We start from the raw sequence: 21,481 nt of genomic DNA on the forward strand, positions 1-21,481 counted from the left end.
AAACCTAGGAGGAAAAAGGACTTCTCAACTGATAGAAAATATCTACAGTCTACAGCTAACATCATAATGCTCAAAGACTAAATGTTTTCTCCCTATGATCAGGAGCAGGGCAAAAAATTAAGAATAACACAGGACCAGAGAAGGCTCAATACTCAGTCCTGCAGAGTCGCCTATACCAATACCAGGACCCTATTAGCCAGAGAAGATGAAGCTCAGAGCCTTGGACTCCAGGATTACCCTCATCTGCAGGGTTCTGTGAAGTGGCCTATTTTCCCTTGTTAGAAGACAGTAACTCTCCTCTCCTCAAACATTAAGAAGAAGCTTTATTTGAGCAAACATCTTACAAGCCATCACTGGTGGTAGAAAAGATCAAAAGTATCAGAGAAGTGGTTCATTCTATAGAGGATGTACTGCACCGGCTGATGGTGTTCTGTAGGAAGGCCCAGAAGACACGTTATTTACAAACGTGATAAGGAATGTGCTGAGTAAAAGGGCACCAGCATCACTGAGAATCTCAGTGGTGGCCTGAGTGGAAGGTAGGATATTCAGTTACAGAATTGGGCCCCCTGATACCAATCGAATATCATAAAGTCCCCAAATAAAAGAGGCTAGGAAGCAGTGCCTAGCCATCTAAGTCAAGCGGGTAAAATGATCCCAATGGTCATCGACAGCAGTGGCAGTGACAGAGACCCAACCTACAAAGAGGCATAGAGATGGCTAACAGAACACAGCATCCCTGAAGACAAGATAGGTGAACACCCAACAAGGATATTGCTTAATTTGTACAATCAAACGGAATTTTAAAAAATGGATGACCTTAAGGTGGAGGGTGGAGACATCATTAAAAATACCATGATCCTTTCACCAGTGTCTAAACCTGAGCCATTTTTCATACCAAGAGCTCATCGAACTAAAAAGACGTGGGGTCTTTTTGAAAGATTCCGAAATACTGTGACACGTGAATTCAGTAGCAATTTCTCAGAGAGCTCTTTGGTCATTTACTCAACTGAACATACATCAGAAAAAGGGAAATGTTCAGGATTATGAGCATTGGACACATGGACTGTTAGACACTTTGTCTGCATTGACGCTGATACCCATGATTGCTGGTTAGAGTGGGACACACGGGATGCAGGATAAAGTTCTGGCTTAGGTCTGATTAAAAATTGATCCACTGTATCCACAAACAAACTTGGTGATCATTTTCTTGGTCTCTAAACATATATTTGCAAAGGTCATACTTATAGTTGTCAGCATCCTAATACTGGTTCCTAGACCTAGGATAAGAGCAGTTGTATTGGGGTAGTTTAAATGGATACTTTTGAAATCCCCACCAAAACCAGACAATAAAAAAAACAAAAACACAATAATGTGTCCTAAGTGAAATGACACATATGGTGATACCCTTAAAGACATAAAGAATGAAAGGACTTACTGTTAAATCTTCATTTATTTCATCACTCTAGCCCCTAAAATACAATATGGATCATAGGATGGGAAAGAATGTTTCTATAGAATTAACCCAGTAGATTGATCATCATCTCCTGCATGTGGAAGGTGGCCACTGACCTGGTGACTGCCTATTTTCCATCCCATTAGAAAAAAACAGAAGCAGTTCCACTTTATGTGGAAAGAACAGCTTTCTATATTTATGATGTTCACAGAATTATGTCAACACGCCTACCCTTTGTCATAATATTGTGCAAAAATACTTGGACCATCTGCACATTCTGCAGAACATCACATTGGTACACTCTATCTGTGACATTACTCCAGTGAGACTGGATGGGCAAATCAAGGCCGTGTGGCCAGACATACATGCCCTAGAGGGTGACATCTGTGAGGCTTTTAGGGATCAAGTAGTCTAGAGCATGTGAGGACATTTCCTTCAAAGTAAGGGAAACGTGGTGTATTTTATACCTCTCAATGGTAAGAAGGAAAAAAAAAAAAAAGAAAATATTTTATAGGCCTCTTCAGGCTCTGAAGGTAGCATATTCTGCACTTGGAGATACCTTCCCAGCTCATTTGCTGGATGATATGTTGACTTTCTAATAAGAGTGAGTTATTATTATTATTATTATTATTATTAATATTATTATTATTCCTTAGGTGAATAATTAAACAAACTGCGGTTCACGTAGTAGGCAACACTACATGATTAACACTACTCAGTCATAAAAAGGAATGAAAACACTTTATACGTGCAAAAACTTACATGGATTTTAAAGGCAGTCAACCTCAAAAGTGAATGAAAACAGTCAACCTCAAAAGTCACACACTGTATGGCTCCATTTACTTAACATTCTCAAAATAGCAAAATTGTATCTGTGGAAAATGGATTAGTTGATTCCCAGAGGTTAGGGCAAGCAAACCATAAAACCTGATTATAAAGGGGTAGAATGAGGGAGAGCGTGATGGCCATGGAACAGTTCTCCATCTTCATTGCAGTGGTGGTTACACAAATATACACATTTGAGAATAGGTCACTCTCATTGCACAAATGTTAAATTCATGGCTTTGATATTGCACTCAATGATGTAAGATGTAACCATGCGGAGAAATAGTGAAGGATACATGGGGCCTTTCTGTCCTAGTTTTGTAACTTCCTATGAATCTATAATTATTTAAAATACAAAAGTTTTTAAAACTCGAACGGTGCTGGATTTTTCTTCTGACATTGGAATTGAAACTGTTGGAGAATAAGTGCAGTAGCTAGTTTGATTTTAAGTCAGTGTGCATAAATAAAATGTTGACCTTTAAATTGCAGAGCAATACATAAGGTAGAGGAACCGTCACACTAGGAATGGACAGCAAGGGAAGATTTGCATCTACAAAGTCATGTCCAGTCTGGGCCGTAACTGAGTGAAGAGCCATTGGTAAACCAGTAGGCACAGATGCTCACAGCTTGAGTTCTCTCTTCATGCTTGTTCTCCCTCTCTTTGCCAGACACATGTAGCTTAGTCTATGTATGTTCCATGCATGTTTTTGGTGACCTCATATTCCAAAGTTTCTCAGTCATTATGATCAGTAGCAACAAAGATATGTGCTGATTAAACTAACGTCCATCACTTCCCATTCTGTAAGTGAACATAGAGAGTGATACATTTGTGTCTTTTGTTGCCCTAATTGAATACTGCTGCTCTCCCTTTCTAGTGGGTGTGGTTATGAAAAATATAGAGAAAAATGGCAAAAAATAAAAATCAATGATTATGGATGGCCTCTATTTTTCAGAAAAAAAATGTCATTTTCAACATCTTAAAACAGTGCTTTAAAAAATAGAGCAGTATTGTGATATATTAAGAATGAAGGCATTAAGAGTTGGGCAGCTCAGGTTAAAATCTACACTGCTGGTGATCAGTCCTATGACATAGGACAACTTCTTTAACCTCCTTGTGACCCAGTTTCAAGGAGGTAACAATGCTATGGATTAAGAGAGACAACAATATGTAAAAAGTATTAATAATAATATTACTTCTCACTAAATTAAAAATGCTAGCTATTTTTAAATGATTTCTCATACTCAAAAATCTATAATCATTCTTCTTTCCCTTGCTTACAAAAGAAATGTGGGGAGTTTTATCTGCCAACAAAATGTATATGATTGAAATGGGCCACTGACCAAAAACCAAAATCAAAAACAAAATCTATAATAACCTCATTAAGGCATGTATACACAGACCATTTACACCCATTTCAATCATAAACATTTTGTGTGTGCATGTATCTGAAAGAAGGAGCATCACTTCCAGACAAGTTTATAGCTCTTGTCCTGTTTCACCCTTGGAACTTTTCTTCTGCCCCCAGGCCTGGCATTCTGGGTGTTTGACAGGGATTCAGCTTCCTAACGGACTGACTTTCTGTGGCATACACAGCATCGAATGCAAGGTTTTACCAAAAGGAAAATAAAGATAGGGGAGAGAGGGAATCACTGGCTCATTAAGCAGATGATAATTGCAATTATTCACCAAGAATTATGAATCACAAATGAGGATTGCAAAGTCAATTGGGAAACAATTTGGGCTATAAATACTCTTATTAAGCAGCCTAATGAAATCCGTTTTGCTTTAGAAACTTCCACTCCTGTTTCCATCAAGTGCTCTGTAGAAGTATAAATCTTGATAAATTATTCCTGCCTCCTGCAATGCAGGAAAAAGAAGCAGTGCACTATAATCATCATGTTGATGGTTGCAGGATCTTCTGATGGTAATCACATCACCTACAATTCAGTTGCACAGGGTTTTCAGGTTTTCTCACTCAAAATCATTATTTTATATGGTGCTCACAACACCATGTAATATCAGGCAAGAAAAATACTCCATTGCAAATTTATAACTAAGAAGAATGTAGTATAGAAAGGCATAATGACTACCCCAAGGTCAGTTGCTGGAGTAGAATCTGAGTCTGCTTATTTCCAATGATGGAAAATCATTTCCCCTAAATCACACTGCCTCCACCAGCTGTTTTGATGTTTTTAGTCTCACATAACTCAAACTGACTTGAACAATAACAGAAAGTATTGATTTATGTAAATCGTAAGTTCATATCTAGGTAGAGAGGTATACAGTTGGTTTGAAAAGTCCAGAAATATCACCTGATTTTTTTCCCTATCTCTTCACTCTCTTTTTGCAGTGTCTTGTCTTCTTCTTCTTCTCTGAATTTAATCTCTCTATATGACATCTTTATTTGCTATACTGAATCTTGTCCTCCACATTTCAACATACATGGTGTCTATTGCCAGGGCCCACACAAAGAGTGATGAAAAATCCTTGTTAGATAAACATATGGCAGAAGGATTGAAAAGCGTCCATTGATTCTATAAAGGGCCTGCCTGAGTGAAATACCTGATTGGAAAGCTTTTAAAATCCAGGAAAAACCTTCCAGTGCAATACCTAGCCTTTAAACTGACAGCACCTTTGTTTGTCCTTTCTTAAGGCTCTAGGGCCAGTATTTATAGATTTACCTGATAATTACTTCCTGTTTTATTGAACATTTTGAACTTAAAGTATAAAAACAAAATGGAGGTGTGTCTATAATCAGGGAACACTGGCCTCTCACTCTCCTTCTGGTAGGTTGTTCACTTGTGGAATCTAAAGTCAATAGAAAGGGGTAGAAATGAGTCTCTTTGTTTAATCCCTGTGTTCAATTATATATTGTCAACCACTCTTTTTGGTTCTTTGACAATGTTCGGTAGATTCCATGGTCATACAACCATTTTATTAGAAAAGTAACTGAATCCACACTGATTTAAGAGTCCAGTCTTAAATACAATTTAAGTATCAACTTCTCCCTCCCCTAGCAGGTCTCCCTCTACACGACTTAGGGTATGAATGGGATGTGTAGCCTTAACTTAGACCCACACATTCCAACACTTAGAGGATGGGGATTGCATGGCCTTCTTCTGGAATACCTCTTCTCTCCTCTTACCTCTGTGTAGGGGCCAGGGATAGGAGGGAGTAGGAAAGAAGAAGGGTGTCAGTGGCAGGAAGACATCCATGGTTTTACGCTGATTCAGGCTAACTCCATTTGTTTCTGATGCTATTCACTAACGTGGTGATTCTGCAAACATGAGTGATTTCTTGAGGCAGAAATTAATTTCACATTGGCCCCTCCATTACTGAGGACTCAGAGAGATTTCCGCAAACCCAATCCTCTCTCTAGGAGGGACTCCCCTCTGTCTTAGAAGCTGTGGATAACCTCACAGACCTGGCCACTGATCTATTTTATTTATTTATTTATTTGTTTGTTTGTTTGTTTATTGTATGTCACTTGAAAGGGACTACTGAGATACTCTTCCACACCCTTCAACTGTAGAACTCTGACATACATTTCCAGCCATATCCATTTGCTAACATCACCCAGGTTTTCCTTTGGGGAACGATTTCTCTGATACTGTGTAGCACCTTTGTGGTTTGAGTTCGGGCAGGCTTTGCTCTACCTCTGTTCAGTAATGGCTCTGGTTGTTCTAAGGCAATGAACATTAATTTAATTCTTTGCCATGAGAATTCCGTTGTGTGTGAGTCCCCATCCCTTCTTCCTAAGCACACCATCCATTGGTTCCAACTTGCTCTGTTTATCTGAGTAATTCTGCAAATTCCTCCACATTAGAAACAGTCCCTTGTCTCTTTGGGAACTTTTTCCCATGTGTCTCCATTCCAAATAGCATTCCTTTCCCAGCTACAGGCCACTATTTTAATGAGTTTTGAATATATCTATACATTTGAGTTTTGAATCTATCTATACAATGAGTTTTGAATATATCTATACATTTGTACATAATATTCTTGTGAAATTCATGTTTTTGGGCTTAATTTTGAACTGTTAATTTTAACTAGTTTGAAAATATCTTACTTTACATTTATATACTTAATTTCTATATTTTAATTTTATCTGTATTTTCAAAAACTTTATGTATGCTATTATAGCATGCTTTCTGTTGATCAGTTTTTAAATTCTTAGCACTGTTTTTAACATAATTCATTTTGTATTGCACATTCATGACTATGCGTATTGTTTATAATCTGTTTCTACTTGCAACAGAATATTCTACAGTTTGCATTCACCACATTATGACTGTCCTTTCTTTAAATAATGGATTGCCTCCAACTCCAAATATACCCATCCATATCTCATGAACCTGTATAAAACTTGGATTGTTGTGTCATAGGGTACCTGCACACTTAATTTGACTAAGTACTGCCATTTGTTCTCTGTAATGGCCACACTGTTCTACACTCTCACCTCATTGAATTATGGGCTCTCTGCTTTTGCCAACAAAAACAACCTTTACAACTGGCTTGCCTTGATGGTGTCAAGGGAATTCACAGAAGACAGCATCTACTTAATACCAGTGGACACACTGATACTCAGAGGTCAGCGAGAAGAAACTGGGATGGAGACAGCTGTAAGGTACGTGAATGGGTACAGTAAAGATATTACAATTATTAATGAAGCTGATGCAGATTAAATAAGCTAAAGAGATGGTGATTTAACACTATGAAGAGGGCCTCATTCTCTTACTTTCTCTTTTTCTTCATATTAAAAATAAGCTTATTGCTAAACCTTGAGAGGAGAAAATATCTCAAATGACCATGAAAAGAACACATTTACAATAACGTTAAAAAAGAATCAGCATTTGAAAAGCTGTGTTTTGTTTGTTCTCAGTTTGTTTGTTTAAATATATACATGTGCCTTTACAAGTTTATTACTATTCTTCTTATTATTATTATTTTATTATTATTATTATTATTATTATTATTATTATGGTAAGAAAACAGGTAACACGAAATTTGCTCTCTTAACCAATTTTTTAGTGTACAGCATAGTATACTATAAGCACAATGTTGTAAAGCAGATTTCTAGAACTATTTTTTTGCCTTCCACGATTGAAACTTTATACCCATTGAAAAGCAACTCCTTCCCCCCCTCCCCCCGCCCCCAACCACTATTCTACTTCTGGCTTCTCTCTATTCTCTTCTAATTTCCTGATTATCACAATTATGCGTGATTATAGATAATGGGAAATCATAACAAGTACAACAATGTAGAAAAAATAAAAAAATATACAATCTTTCTTATTCAGAGGAAATTAATCTGTTCTGTAATTTAAAAAAAAAATATTTGAGAAATTATATATTTTATATAATTTACCAAAAACATACCTCAAATTTCACCCTGCATAACTTAAATATTTTCCTCAAACATGATTTTAAAAGGCTACTGAGTCTCCTACAATGTATTGACAAGGCAGATTTCTTAAAACTCAAAGTTACTTTTGAATTTATAATTTGAAATTATGGTTATGATTATAAACCCCTGAAAATATTTATTATAGTAAATTTAAAACAAACAAATAAAGGAGACTTTAGCCTTTCGTGTCACTGTTTGATATCTCCCTTGGTCCAAGAACAGAGACAATCTGAGTTGTTAACCTACATTCTAGCAATCCATTTCAAACAGTTTGATCTAGGTGGAATTTTTTGTTGGCTTTTTCTAGGAAGGATATAATTAAAAACAGAATCAGGAGATTCGAAGGGTCTTGGGGATGACTTCCTAAATATTTCCTTATAACATTTTAGAAAATAATGCCATTATGAAGGGCCACATGTCAACTGAAAAGAAAATAGAAGGACTCATGAAATTTTCCTTTGACATTGGAAAGAGGAAAAGGATGTTAGTTTTAGTTTGAACTTTCAACTGAGAAAAAGTAAATAATATGGACAAATTTTTTTAAAACTTTTGGAAGTCATAGGGGAGCTACCCAGGAAGTGCAATTTTTAAAATTTATTGGGGTGACAATGGTTGGTAAACTTACATAGGTTTCAAGTGTACAATACTGTAATACATCATCTGTATATCACATTGTGTGCTCACCACCAAGAGTCAGTTCTCCTTCCAGCACCACATATTTGACCTCATTTATCCTCTTCTACTATCCTCCTTACCCCTTACCCTCTGGTAACCACTAAACTATTGTCTGTGTCTATCAGTTTTTGTTTCTTGGTTTGTCTTATTCCTTTGTTGCTTTCAGTTTTATATCCTACATATAAGTGAAGTCATATGGTTCTTGACCTTTTCTGTTTGACTTATTTCGCTTAGCATAATAATCTCAAGATCCATCCATGCTGTCTCAAATGGCACTATTTCATCTTTTCTTATGTCAGAATAGTACTCCATTGTGTATATATAACACATCATCTTGATCCAATCATCTAGCAAGGTACACTTTGGTTATTTCCATGACTTGGCCACCATAAATAAAGCTGCAGTGAACATCGGAGCACATGTAGCTTTATGGATAAATGTTTTCAGATTTTTTTGCTGTATATACCCAGGAGAAGGATTGCTAGGTCAAATGGAAATTTTATTCTTAAATTTTTGAGTTAGTTGCTGCACCAATCTGCATTCCCACCTACAGTATATGAGAGTTCCTTTTTCTACACAGCCTCTCCAACACTTGTTATTATTTGTTTTATTTTTTTAATTAAAGTTTATTGGGGTGACAATTGTTAGAAAAGTTACATAGATTTCAGATGTGCAATGCTGTATTACATAATCTATAAATCACATTTTGTGTTCAGCACCCAGAGTCAGTTCCCCTTCCATCACCATATATTTGCTCTCCTTTACCCTCATCTACCACCCTCCTCCCCACTTACTCTCTGGTAACCACTAAACTATTATCTGTGTCTATGAGTTTTTGTTTCTCATTTGTTTGTCTTGTTGTTTTGTTGTTTTTGGTTCATATACCACATATCAGTGAAATCATATGGTTCTCTGCTTTTTCTGTCTGACTTATTTTGCTTAGCATTATACTCTCAAGATCCATCCGTGTTGTCACAAATGTTCCTATATCATTTTTTCTTACTGCCGAATAGTATTCCATTGTGTATATGTACCACAACTTCTTTATCCATTCATCTATCGAAGGACATTTTGGTTGTTTCCATGTCTTGGCCACCGTAAATAAAGCTGCAATGAACATCGGAGCACACGTGTCTTTATGTATAAATGTTTTTAGATTTTTTGGGTAGATACTCAGGAGAGGGATTGCTGGGTCATATGGCAATTCCATTCATAATTTTTTGAGGAACCTCCACACTGCACCAGTCTGCATTCCCACCAACAATGTATGAGGTTTCCTTTTTCTACACAGCCTCTCCGACACTATACTATTTGTCTTATTGGCGATAGCAATCTAACTGGGGTGAGGTGATATATCATTGTGGTTTTTATTTGCATTTCTCTGATGATTAGTGATGTTGAGCATTTTTTCATGTCTATTTGACATTTGTACATCCTCTTTGGAGAAATGTCTTTTCAGGTCCTCTTCCCATTTTTCAATTGGGTTGTTTGTTTTTTGGTTGTTGAATTGCACGAGTTCCTTATATATTTTGGATATTAGCCCCTTATAAGAGGCACTATTTGTAAAAATATTCTCCCATTCAGTTGGTTGCCTCTTTATTTTGTTGATGCTTTCTTTTGCTGCGCAGTATTTAAGTTTCATACAGTCCCATTCGTTTATTTTAGCTTTTACTTCCCTTGCCTTTGAAGTCAAATTCATAAAATGCTCTTTGAACCCAAGTTCCATAAGTTTAGTACTTATGTTTTCTTCTATGCAGTTTATTGTGTAAGGTCTTATGTTTAAGTCTTTGATCCATTTTGAATTAATTTTGATACATGGTGACAGATAGCCATCCTGATTCATTCTTTTGCACGTGGCTATCCAATTCTCCCAGCACCATTTATTGAAGAGGCTGTCTTTTCTCCATCGTATGTTTTTTGCTTCTTTGTCAAAAATTATCATCCATATTTATGTGGTTTTATTTCTGGGTTCTCAATTCTATTCCATTGGTCTACGTGTCTGTTTTTCTTCCAATACCATCTTGTTTTGATTATTGTTGCCTGGTACTACAAGCTAAAGTCAGGGAGTGTGATACCTCCAGCATTGTTCTTTTTTCTTAACATTGCTTTGGCTATTAGAGGTCTTTAGTGGTTCCAAACAAATCTGATGATTTTTGGTTCTATTTTTTTAAAAAACGTTATTGGGATTTTGATGGGGGTTGCATTAAATCTGTATATTGCTTTGGGTAATCTGTCCGTTTTAACTATGTTGATTCTTCCAATCCATAAGCACGGAGTGTCTTTCCATTTCTTTGTGTCTTCTTCAATTTCTTTTAAAAATGTCTTATAGTTTTCAGCATATAGGTGTCTCACATCCTTGGTTAAGTTTATGCCTAGGTATTTTATTCTTCTTGTTGCAATTGCCAAAGGAATTGTTTTTTTGTATTTCTTTTTCTGAGATTTCATTGTTAGTATATAGGAATGCAATGGACTTTTGTACGTTGATTTTGTAGCTGGCAACTTTACTGTATTCATTGATTGTTTCTAATAGCTTTTTGGTGGAGTCTTTAGTGTTTTCTATATATAGCATCATGTCATCTGCAAAGAGTGATAATTTAACTTCTTCATTCCCAATCTGAATGCCTTTTATTTCTTTTTCTTGCCTGATTGCTCTGGCAAGGACTTCCAACACTATGTTGAAAAGCAGAGGTGATAGGGGACAGTCCTGTCGTGTTCCTGAACGTAGAGCAAAGGGCTTCAGTTTTTCACCATTAATTATGAGATTAGCTAAGGGTTTGTCATATATGGCCTTTATTATGTTAAGGTATTTTCCTTCTATACCTATTTTATTAAATGTTTTAATCATAAATGGATGTTGTATCTTGTCAAATGCTTTTTCTGCATCAATTGGTAAAATCATATGATTTTTGTCCTTTATTTTGTTTATGTGATGTATCACATTGACGGATTTGCGGATGTTGAACCATCCTTGCGCCCCTCGAATGAACCCCTCTTGATCGTGATGAATAATCACTTTAATGCATTGTTGCATTCGATTTGCTAGAATTTTGTTTAGGATTTTTGCATCTGTGTTCATCAGAGATATTGGTCTGTAGTTTTCTTATTTTACTTTTTAATTTATTGGGGTGACAATTGTTAGTGAAATTACATAGATTTCAGGTGTACAATTCTGTATTACATCATCTATAAATCCCATTGTGTGTTCACCACCCAGAGTCAGTTCTCCTTCCATCACCATATATTTGATCCCCCTTACCCTCATCTCCCACCCTCCATGTAGTTTTCTTTTTTTGTGTTGTCCTTACCAGGTTTTGGTATCAGGGTAATACTGGCCTCATAAAATGAGTTAGGGAGTACTGTCTCTTCTTCAATTTTTTGGAAGAGTTTGAGTAGGATTGATATTAGATCCTCTTTGAAGGTCTGGTAGAATTCACTAGTGAGGCTCCTGGTCTCGGACTTTTGCTTTTGGGAAGGTTTTGGATGACTGATTCAATTTCGTTACTGGTGATCAGTCTGTTTAGATTTTCCAGTTCTTCAGGGTTCAAACTAGGAAGGCTATATGTTTCTAAGAACTTGTCCATTTCTTCTAGGTTATTGAATTTTGTGGCATATAGTCCTTCATATATTCTTGGATGATCCTTTGTATTTCTGTGGCGTCCATGATAAGTTCCCCTTTTTCATTTCTGATTTTGTTTATTAGTGTCTTCTCTCTTTTTATCTTAGTGAGTCTAGCCAAGGGTTTGCCAATTTTGTTAAATCTTTTCAAAGAACCAGGTCTTTGTCACATTAATTATTCTATTGTCTTTTTCTTCTCTATTTCATTTAGTTCTGCTCTAATTTTTATTATTTCCTTTCTTCTGCTGACCTTGGGTTTCATTTGTTCCTCTTTTTCTAGTTCTTTAAGGTGTAACATGAGGTTATTTATTTGGGATTTTTCTTGTTTCTTGAGATAGGCACGTAATGATATAAATTTCCCTCTTAAAACTGCTTTAGCTGCATTCCCAAAATTTTGATAGGATGTATTTTCATTCTCATTTGTTTCTGTTTATCTTTTGATCTCTCCTCTAATTTCTTCTTTGACCTGGTCTTTCTTTAAAAGTATATTGTTTAATCTCCATGTGTTTGTGGTTTTTCCTGCTTTTTTTCTGCAGTTGATATCCAATTTCAAAGCCTTGTGATCAGAGAATATGCTTGGTATCATTTTGATCTTCTTAAATTTGCTGAGGCTAGATTTATGTCCCAATATATGGTCTTTCCTTGAGAATGTTCCATGTACACTAGAAAATAATGTATAGTCTAATCTTTTAGGATGAAGTGCTCTATAAATGTCTCTTATGTCCATTTCATCTAATGTGCCATTTAGGGCTGCTATTTCGTTATTTATTTTCTGTTTGGATGATCTATCCATAGCTGTCAATGATGTATTTAGGCCCCCGAGTATAATTGTGTTTTGGTTAATTTTTCCCTTTAGTTCTGTTAGTGGTTGCTTGGTATATCGTGGTGCTCCCTGATTGGGGGCATAAATATTGATGACTGTTATGTCTTCTTGTTGTATAGTCCCCTATTATTTTTCTTATTGATGATAGCCATTCTAACCAATATGAGGTGATACCTCATTGTAGTGTTTATTTGCATTTCTCTAATGATTAGTGATGCTGAGCATCTTTTTGCATGTCTATTGGCCATCTGTCTGTGCTCCTTGGAGTAATGTCTATTCAGATCCTCTGCCCATTTTTTTAAATTTGGTTGTTTGCCTTTTTTGTTGTTGAGTTGAATGAGTTCCTTATATGTTTTGGATATTAGCCCCGTATCAGAGGCGTTGTTTGCAAATATCTTTTCTCATTCAGTTGATTGCCACTTTGTTTTGTCAACGGTTTCTTTTTCTGTGCAGAATCTTTTTAGTTTGATATAGCCCAACTCATTTATGTTAGTTTTTAATTCCCTTGCCTTTCAGGTCAAATTCATTAAATCCTCTTTGAACCCAAGGTCCATAAGTTTAGTACCTATGTTTTCTTTTATGCAGTTTATTGTTCCAGGTGTTATGTTTAGGTCTTTGATCCGTTTGAGTTAATTTTGGTACATGGTGACAGATAGCAGTCCAGTTTCATTCTTTTGCATGTGGTTTTCCAATTCTCCCAGTAGGAAGTTTGAAACATTTTAGGGCTGACATCCCATAAAGCAACGACGCCCCAAATGGTGAGCACAACATTTAGCACTGCTTTTCTCTTGGAGCCATTTGCTGATGTAGAAACAGCAGCTGAAAAGCTAAAAATCTGAGCACAAAGCAGGAGCTGAAATGATTGGTAGTCTCACAGGTCTGGCAGTAACACTGGTGTTCAAAAGCCATCAAAAAGAAGGACGCTCTAGCTCACAAATAAGATTTTAATTGAGGAGTTGAAAAGCTGCTTTGTAAACATAAGTGTGAACTAGATGTAGCTTGGTTCCTACAAGAACTGAGTTTCAGCTTTGAATCAGCTCAAATCCTTATTAAAATACTACCCCCTCCTCAGCAAAAGTCCTCTTTGAACTTTTATCTCTCAGCTTTGTAATGCAAAATGTCTAGCATCCACTACAGAAAAGTAAAACTAAAAGTATCAGTGAGGGTCCACTCAGGAAGTAGAAACCATACAATGTATTTCAGTAGAAATAATTTCATATAAAGAATTTTTCAATGAAAATTGAAGAACTGAAAGGCAAAGGAAGGACAGTAAAGTACCACAAAGGTAGTGAATCAAGCTATGACTTCATTTACAACTGAGGAGAGGAGAAAGAAGTTAAAAATATTTCAACAAAGCTTGGTAGAGAGGTCCCTCAGAAATAAGAACCTGCACATTGAGAAGGGATTACTGCCTGACTAGTGGTGTCTCTGAGCTCTGAAAGGGATTCTTGTGGGGCTAAAACCCAGACTTCTCAGGAAGTAATGCTGCCTGGCTGGTGCTGGAGTCTCTGAGCAGTCACCTTACGGCTGGTTCTTCGTTTGTCTGAAGAAGTGAAAACTGGAATCAATAATTGTTACTTAAACACCTGCTCTGGAGAGAAGAAACACTGCTAAGATAATAATATTTACAGAAAGGGGAAGAAGACAGGAAGCAAACCGTTAGAAGAAAGTTCCTTCTCCCTCCAGTTGTGCAATCTCCCACTAGTGTTCTTTACAGGCAGAGCCTGAAAGGAAATCAGTGGGCAAATCAAAATGTCTTTTGCAGATTCTCACCCTCAACGCAGAGGATACAATAGTGAAATAGTGAGGCTGAAATTTTATAGCTCAATAACTGCCACAGCAAGCATGTAAGAGAACATGATTGACCAACAGTAATTGAAAAAGCAAACAATAGGACAAAAATAAGAGGGGATCCACACATTGGAGCTGTCAAACAATTATTGTAAAATAACTGTGATTAATAATGTGCTAAAGAAGTTAAATGACCACATGGAGAAGATTTTTGCAAAGAACTGGCAACTATTAAACCACATCAAATGGAAGTTGAAAAGTATAATAACTGAAATTAAGAACTCAATAAAAGTTCAACTTCTGATTAGGAAGTAGAAGAATATAAAAGATATTCACTCCCACCAACTGTCAAGAAAACAGAAAAAAAAATCACACTTTTCTTTTTAAATCCATGGAAGATATGAGAGCAAAAAGCATCTAAAAACAAAACAAAACAACAAACTAAACTCTAGAGTGATGAGCCTTTCCTTGGTGATCAACACAAAAGGACATTTTTACGCTTGGGGCCAGTTGGTAAGATTGGGGGAGGGCAGGGGAAAGGCAAGTCTATAACCAACTAAACTTTTGATAAACATGTATTAACCTATAGAATTTGAATTAAACACAAAGTAATTCTCTCTGCCAAGTGATTTTCTTACAAGGGAAATTTTGGGGTAAGCACATGTGGTAGAGGTAAGGCTGAAAAGTAGAAGTAGATCTCTTAACCTTACAGCTCAGACTTTCCAATTCTCATAATTTCAAAGTTTGCTGTCTTGTAGACTTACACTTGCAGAGTCTCACAAACTGGAAATCTCATGGTCCTGTAATCTCACGTTCCACAGTATTGCAACAGGAAAGACTCCACAAATCATAGTTGTATGGTCTCACAGTCTCTAAGCTTTCCAAACTTGTGGTCTCAAACACACACACACACACACACACACACACAATCACAATCACAATCACAATCATCTATCTACACAATATATAATTATTAAATAATATTTGCTTTTCCATAGTTTGCAAACTCAATCTCATTATCAAATGGCCATAGGACTTTCCAATGTACATTTGTACAAAATTTCACTTTTAAATCTAATAATTTCTATGGGCTCTCAGTGGCTTTGCGCTTTATAACTTAATCACATTCCCAGTGAGATACCCAGGACCAATGATGTTCACATATACTACATGTCCCCATAGTATTTGCTGGGACTCCACTCCTAAAGGTTATTTAGGAAAGCTTATCAGAATGTAAGCGTTACTAAACTAATAATGTTGAATTCACTCTAATTAATAAAAAATAATTGTAAAACTTCACAATTTACTTTGATTAGTCAATTACTTGTGACCTATCTTCCAATTGAAGATATTGGTAATGTAGATTTGTGGCTGCCTTAGGACCTTAAAGGCTAGAAAAGAAATCAATTAAATGACCAGCAATAGTAAAATGTTATAAGTAATATGATAGGGGCTTCATATAGCAAAAAGAGCAGGAGACTGTCACTTATTCTGCAGAGGACCAAAAAGGGGTACCTAGATGAAATGACATCTGAGCTGAGATCTACAAGACAAGTAGGAATTTTTTCAACTTAAAAGAAAACAGTGAGAAAACATTTAGGTAGAGGAAACAGCAGTTGATGCCATCAGGAAGATAGTCATCAGTCTGAAGCTGCAGCTTTTTCTCACTTAGTAGCTGAAGAGGGCCTGAGGTCAGTCACCTCAAGACCCTCACCGAATTAAACTACGGATGCAGCAAGTAGAAAGCTATTTCACCTTCCTATTATTTATGATTATCGGGAAGTCAGAGAAGTCCATTGCAAGCATGAGCACTGACAGCAGCATTCTATCAAGGAAGGCAAGTGTAAACCTGTGTAATGATTGAATATCACTTGTCAACAGAGAAGTCAAGAAAATTCCAAGCAAATATTGAACAGGGACGTAGTTCTTTTATGCAGAGGAGGATTATGGGGGGAAAAGAGACAAGGTACATAAAATTCAAGCTCAGGGATAGGTGGCATTTATTTTAGATACTCTACACAGTTGAGCTTCCTGATTCTTCTCTGTGCCTGAGCTGAAGCACATGCTAGAGACAGAACTAATGGAGGCAGGCATAAATGGGCCACAAACCATCCCTTGGTGCCCTGAGTTTGTCCTCCTCAAACATAGATCAACAAAAAAGCCTTATTCCAAGACATCTTCCAACCCCATTGATTTCAGATGACAACATCAGAACTCTATGAAACTATGCATTTAATTCTCAGAGGCTCACAGCTATTCTTAGTCCTCTTTGATAAAATAATCCAGCAATCTTTTGCCTGCCTCAGAGCTCCTCTATTATCTCTGAAGACCTTCCTTGTAGACACAAGAATTATGGCACTATGCCAGGAATTATTTTCCCAAATTGGTTCAGATTAAGCCTGTGCAACTACCCTGGGCTCTCTGCTCGACTAGTATTGATGATAAATTCCAGGAAAGATTTTCTCTGATATAGCCATTAAGTCACCTCCATTCTCATGGTATTTATTGCCCAAATTAAGATTCACTCGTTACAGATTGAAAGACATTCTCACCCAGAGGTATCTATTAAGGAAGAGAGAATGCCTGTAAAATTCTTTTAAAAATGTGTAGCTGATCCTGGAATGCCCACTGGTCTTATCATTTTTAATTTTCTTAAGGTTAACTTAGTTTTAATGAAAAATAACTGTTTTCCAAACAAACAAACAAAAAATGGTGAGAAAAGTGGCATTGCTTTACATTTTGTAAATGTCTTTTATGCTAAACTTAATGGAAGGCAGCTGGATTGTCATATCTGCTTCCTCATTCAGTCTGTACTGTTATGTCGTTTGGGCTGAAGTCTATGGAGAAAATAAAGGCTCACACAGGTAAGTAGTTGAGGATGAGAATATCTTCTGGATCCTCCAAAAAATCTTGGGAATCCCAGGGTTCTCGGAGCACCCTTGAGAGATGCTGATATAATGCACAGTGCACAGTAAGTCTTTGTTGAATTCAGAGATGAGTCAGAGAGACTTGGTTGTAAAATTTGGTTAATGTAGAAGAAGGTTCCTCTTTATAGTGCTGTTTATCACCTGGGAGGAAAATGATGCCTCCATTTTTGTTCCCTTTATCAAACCATATGTTGGTTTCCCTACTCTTTAAGGTGCCAGTAAACACACAGCACCATTCATTGGACACCAACCTTCTTTAGGGCACAGTTTCTACAATACCCTTCCTCAGGATATGGGCAATTTTTCTTCTCTTCAATTATTTAGAGTTAAATATAATTGATCATATTTTACAGTACATATGAAACATTCTATATGTTCCATCTCTTTAGTATATTTTTTACTCTGTTGCTATTAGTGGAGTAGAGAAGACCAATGGTACTTTTTGTCTACCCTCCATTTCTCCACCAAACAAGAATTTTGCATGTTAGAACCTCATGAATAAGCATAGTATTCAACATGTGTTGATTGAATTGGAAGTTTAAAGGGTTGATTTTGAAGACAAATCTCTCCACCTAGATAGTCTTCCATGCCTAGTTTACGCTTAAGCCTTTGTCTGGAGTTTCTTTGTCATTTCTGAATGAGCCTGAATAAGGTGGTGTCAAATCCTGCAGAAGTGACGTAGACCTCAGTACCTGGCCTCTGGTTCTTCTCCCTACCACTCTGAAGGGTGGTGACATTCATTCCCTTCATTTCCAGCAGCTTCAGGTTGGCTGATGTAAAATAAATATCACAGTAACTCCCCAAGGACTTTGGGAGCTAGAGATTTAATATTTTGAAAATATTTGAAGGTTCTTAGGAAAAAAAAAGATATAAACAGAAAATGTTAGTAGTACTAAAACTGAAAAGAGAGAGAGAAATGAAACATTTCTAAATAGCACAGCTCCTTCAAGAGGTCTAGTTCAAACCACTTCATTTACATATATTTTTTACCCTTTACTTTCAGATCATTTAATGGAATGAGGCGCTACTATCTTTATACTAAGTTAAAAATATGAAAACTATTCTACTACATCTGGGGAAACCAAAGGACATTAATAAGTGTTACTAATTTGAATATATGTAAAATTAAATGCTTTAGGGCATAGTGCTCTAAACACTCCCTGAAGAATTTTGAGGTGTGTGTGTGTGTGTGTGTGTGTGTGTGTGTGTGTGTGTGTGGTAAATGTATAAAAGGGTGTTACTCTAAGATATCGTGTTTCCCCAAAAAGAAGACCTATTCAGACCATCAGCTCTAATGCGTCTTTTGGAGCAAAAATTAATGTAAGACCCGGTCTATATCATATCATATCATATCATATCAGATCATATCCGATCAGATCAGATCAGATCAGATCAGATCATATTATAGACCCGGTCTTATATTATAGTGAAATAAGACAGGGTCTTATAATTTTTGCTCCAAAATATGCATCAGAGCTGATTGTCCAGCTGTCTTATTTTCGGGGACACATGGTAAGAAGACAATTTTTCTGGCCTTTTAATTTGCTTATATATTAAAGATCTATTCTTTTTTTTTTCCAATTCTCCATTTCACTTAGAATTCTTAAATCTATATTTTCTGTCACCTGTCTATTGAATATTTGGACTATTGATATATGGTATTCTCAGCTTTGGATTTCCCACCCACTAATAATAGACAAAAATTATAACCTGTTCAAGATTCTCCACCACGTAAGATCCTCTTAATGTATTTATTTACCTCCAATAATGATTTACAACTGCTCCTACAATATCACTTAACTTGGAGGGATAGGCACTGACAGACATTTGAGTAGATAACTCACTTTTAAATTCTGGTTTAAAAAATACACACACGCAGAAAAATCTGTTCACCCACACAGCTCATACAGATGTGAGATGTACGTAAAGAAAAGTTCGGTTAGAAATGGTGTTCCAGATTTGCTAGGAATCTTGACATTTAATATTAAATCCGCCTATTTTATTAACCAGCAACTATGTTCTGGATTCTTGTTGCAGGTACAGTATTATATTGAAAATCATAGAAATTATAGTAAATCACAAGAATCTGTCTAGAAGGGACATACAACACAGGAAAAACATACAAATACTTAGAAAGTTAAAAAAGTAAATTAAAAATAACTCCAAGAATCACAAGGCCACATTGCATGTTTAAATTAGAAAACTAGAAAGGTGACATATTCCTTCCAGTTCTTATGATTAAGAACAAACAAGTAGTATAGAAAGTACATCTTTCTGAGCTTTTCATTTTTCTGGTGATGTGTTTCCTTGGATATCTTCTTTTCTAATTGTACAAAATTTAGATTCAATTACTGACTTTATGATTAATAATACATATCTGATGCCCATATCTCAGTCTTAATTCATAGACTCATCTCACATCTATTTGAAAAGTTCCAGACAACAGTTGAAATATGGTGAATGAGTTATCTAATAAATAAATGAATTAGTCGCCCCTTCCTTCATAATTCTGTCCATCAAAGTAGAAGCAACTGGTGATTCAGAATTGAACATGATATTTTGAGAAAGATACATAAAAGTGCAGAAAAGAAACAAAAAGAGACAGAGCCAAGCTCGTTTGGGAAAAGCAGAATTCAACATATTCAGAGAACAGTGTAATAGTACCCTACAGGCAGATACCATTAAAGGGACTCTATTAAATCATTCAGCAGTATTTGCTAAGTGACTTTCATGTACCACTGTGCTAGACACTGAGACAGTTTCAGCTAAAGAATGAGAGGCCCTAAAATTAATTTCTGATAATAAAACTGATCATGAGAAAGCTGACTTCTCAGACGCCTTCCGTAATGCTAAGATTATGTGACTATCCAATTCTTTCTTGGATAAGAGGTCCTCACCAAGTGGAGAAAGCATTGTAGACCTCTAAAAACTAGAAATTTCACAACCCCTCCTCATTCAAAAGTCTATGACCTATACCAACCAGAATGATGCCTCCCCCAGAATATTGGCATCAGATATCGTCAATATCACTAAATTTTATTCAAGATAAAGGGTTTCTTACTGTGAGAGCATTCACAATCATCTCTTTCTTGTTTGCATGAAGCTTCTCTGGGGAGAAACGTTTATGGTATAATTTTAAATCTTACATTTTTGATTAAAAAGAATATTTACTGAGTAAAATTTGGAAAAGTATAAAAATGCAAAGCATAAGAAGAAAAATGTCTAAACCATACATAATGAAAAATGATCTGTAATTTTACTATGTCCCTACAAACATATGATTTGGTGACATGTTGCATATATTTCCTTTATTTTTAGTAAAAGTACTACATTTTATGCAGTTTTATAACCTTTTAGAAGTGTAATTATTATAAACATTTCCCTAATCTATTAAAATTATGTACATCTATCATATACATATAACTTGTTGACACAAAGTTATAATATGACTCATCGACTGGTTTACCTACTACTGAACATTTAGGCTGTCTCAACATTTTCATAATTGAAAATACTTAGATAAACATTTTAAGCGTTTTGACATTTCTGATGCTATCTTTATGATTAATTTTAGGTGCGAGTATTACAGGGTTAGAGGGTATGAACACATTAAAGGATTCTGACATACGTTGGCAAATTACCCTGGGAAAGAATGCACCCTATAATCCTATCCACACTGTGTAGTACTGTGTGTGTCCTCATACCCTAAATGGGATTTTTTTTTAATTAATGGGTAGAAATGTGATTTTGTAATTTGTATTTATCTAATTACCTGTAAGGCTGGTTATATTTACACATAATCATTGGCCATTATATGCAGGTTTTGTTTTGTTATTTATGAATTGTCAGTGATGTTTCTATGCTCATTTTTAATCAAAGTATATTTCTCTTGCTTGTTTATAATAGATATTGGAGGTTAAAGACATTAACTCTTTGCCTATAATGCAGATTGTGATTTTTCCCT

The sequence above is a fragment of the Rhinolophus hipposideros genome (genome assembly GCF_964194185.1).
Source record: "Rhinolophus hipposideros genome assembly, chromosome: 15".
NCBI lineage: Eukaryota > Metazoa > Chordata > Mammalia > Chiroptera > Rhinolophidae > Rhinolophus > Rhinolophus hipposideros.